The following is a 2619-nucleotide window of genomic DNA, read 5'->3' as shown; positions in this document are numbered from 1 at the left end:
TGATTAAAATCTATAAAATATTCTATAGTAAAATAGGTAAAGAAGCATGCTTATTAACCTGAAAACAAGTATATGCCAAAAACCTTTAGCAATTATCAATTTTAGTGGTAAAAACATTAGAAGCATTCTTTTATTTTTTATTTATTTATTTTTTTTGGTGAGGAAAATTGTCTGTGAGCTAACATTTGTGCCAATCTTCCTCTATTTTTGTGTGTTGGATGCTGCCACAGCATGGCTTGATGAGTGGTGTGTAGGTCCGCACCCAGGATCTGAACCCTTGAACCCTGGGCCACCGAAGCTGAGCACATGAACTTAACCACTATGCCAGTGGGCCAGCTCCTAAAAAAATTAGAAGCATTCCTTTTAAAATCAGGAAAAATTATACTACCACTGCTTTTCTTCAACATTGTGCCAGAGCACCTAAAACAGAGTGGGACAAGAAAAAGATTTAAGTACAAAGATTAGAAAGGAAGAAATAAAACTGTTGTTATACACAGATAATATTGATCTGCCTTACAGTGGGGAGCCAGGCCTCAGGTACCCCTACTAAGATTTCAGATCCCGTTCAAAACCGCCACCCTGCGAGGAGCCAAGGATCAGAGAGCACGAGGTCTCATTTGCCTTAGACTCATCAGCTGGTATACACAGATAATATGATTGTCCACATAGAAAGTCCCAAACACTATATGGAAAAAATGAAAACCACCGGCATATAATAAATGAGAGTATAGTAAGGTAGCTGAATGAGAGTTCAATATACCAAACTCAATCGCATTGCTGTATACTAGCAAGAAGCGGCTTAAAACAGACAGACAAAGCTGATGTACAGTAATAGAGGTCAGAGCAGTGGTTATCTTTGGGAGTTGTTCACTGGGAGGGAGCAGGACAGAGCCTTCTGATGTGTTGGAAAAGCTCTCTATCTTGCTCTGTATGGTGATTACAGGGATAATACATACGTACGAAGTCACTGAGCTTGTAGTTAAGATGTATGCACTTTACTATATGTTATACGTCAATTAAAAAGTTTTCGAAATGTAACTAAATTATACAATTTGAACAGCAACAAAAATACGTAGCACCTGGGAATAAATCTAATAAAATTTGTACAAGACCTTTATATTTTAAATTTCAAATTATTGGAAAACATTAAAGAAGCTCTAAAGAAAAGGAGAGATACACCATGTTTTATTTATTTATTTATTTATTTTATTTATTTATTTATTTATTTTGGTGAGGAAGATTGGCCCCAAGCTAACATCTATTGCCAATCTTGCTCTTTTTGCTTGAGGAAGATTGTTGCTGGGCTAACGTCTGTGCCTGTCTTCCTCTGTTTTGTATGTGGGTCACTGCCACAGCATGGCTGGTGAGTGGAATAGGTCCACACCCGGGATCCAAACCTGCAAACCATGGGCTGCCCCAGCAGAGCGTGTGGAAATTTAACCACTGAGCCATGGGGCCAGCCCCAGCAGAGTTTTTGTGTGTGTGTGAGAGGAAGATTGGCCCTGAGCTAACATCCATTGCCAGTCTTGCTCTTTTTGCTTGAGGGAGATTGTTGCTGAGCCAACATCTGTGCCCATCTTCCTCTACTTTATGTGGGATGCTGCCACAGTGTGGCTTGATGAGTGGTGCCAGGTCCACGACCAGGATCAGAACCCGCAAACCCTGGGTTGCCGAAGCAGAGGGCACGAACTTAGCTACTACACCACCAGGCCAGTCCCCCATGTTCATTTTATTGGAAAACTCAATATTTTAAAGATATTGATTCTTCCTAAACTAATTCAAACTGAAGAAATCAAATAAAGAAGTGATATGGGAGAGAGGGGAATTGTCCTAGCAAATACCAAAACTTATCACAAAGCTGTTATATTAAAATCATGTAGTATTGGGATAGGGACCAATGGAATATAACAGAGAACTCAGCCACACATACAGACATATATGAATACTTGACACATGACTGAGGTGTCATTCTGATCACTGGTGCAAAATACCTGTTCAACAAAATAAGCTGAGATAGCCAGTGATCCTCATGAAAAAGGGATGAAATTGAATCTTTGCCTCACACCATACATAAAACACAGTTCTGGAGCTAGCTCCGGTGGCCTAGTGGCTAAGTTCAGCACACTCCGCTTCAGTGGCCCGGGTTCAGTTCCTGGCATGGACCTACACAGCTCTGTTAGCAGCCATGCTGTGCTGATGGCCCACGTACTGAAAAATAGAGGAAGATTGGCATGGATGTTAGCTCAAGGTGAATCTCCCTCAGACAAAAACCCCAAAAACCTAAAAAGACAAACAAAAAAATAAGTTCCATGTGGAATAAAGACTTAAATATGAAAGATTAGACTGAAGAACTGTTGGAAGAAATTATAAGAGAACACCTTCATGACTTCAAGGTTGGGAACGATTTCTTGAAGAAAAACCAAAATGTGTTAACTATTAATGATAAAATTGATAGATTTGACTATGAAGGGGATCAGAGTTTGCCTCTTTGGTATTAGGATTATTTTGAGCTGAAGGCAATTGAAAAACAGCAGATGCAGGAAAAGCTCTCTTCTCTCCCCCTTGTATACCCCAGGCAGGGTATAAATTTCCCCTTGTGAAGGTGTTCCCCTCCTCTCT

General features: G+C 40.1%; 1 non-coding gene across 1 annotated transcript; it reads right to left on the bottom strand.

Moving 5' to 3' along the window:
• Positions 1-433: 433 nt before the first annotated feature.
• On the bottom strand, positions 434-639 carry LOC124248012 (small nucleolar RNA U89). Its single transcript, XR_006890898.1, has one exon. It is a non-coding gene; the product is annotated as a small nucleolar RNA U89 (small nucleolar RNA).
• Between the last annotated feature and the right edge of the window lie 1980 nt (positions 640-2619).

Source organism: Equus quagga, chromosome 11 (genome assembly GCF_021613505.1).
Source record: "Equus quagga isolate Etosha38 chromosome 11, UCLA_HA_Equagga_1.0, whole genome shotgun sequence".
NCBI classification, from domain to species: domain Eukaryota; kingdom Metazoa; phylum Chordata; class Mammalia; order Perissodactyla; family Equidae; genus Equus; species Equus quagga.
Note: the sequence above shows the minus strand (reverse complement) of the source record. Positions and strands in the feature narration are given on the sequence as shown.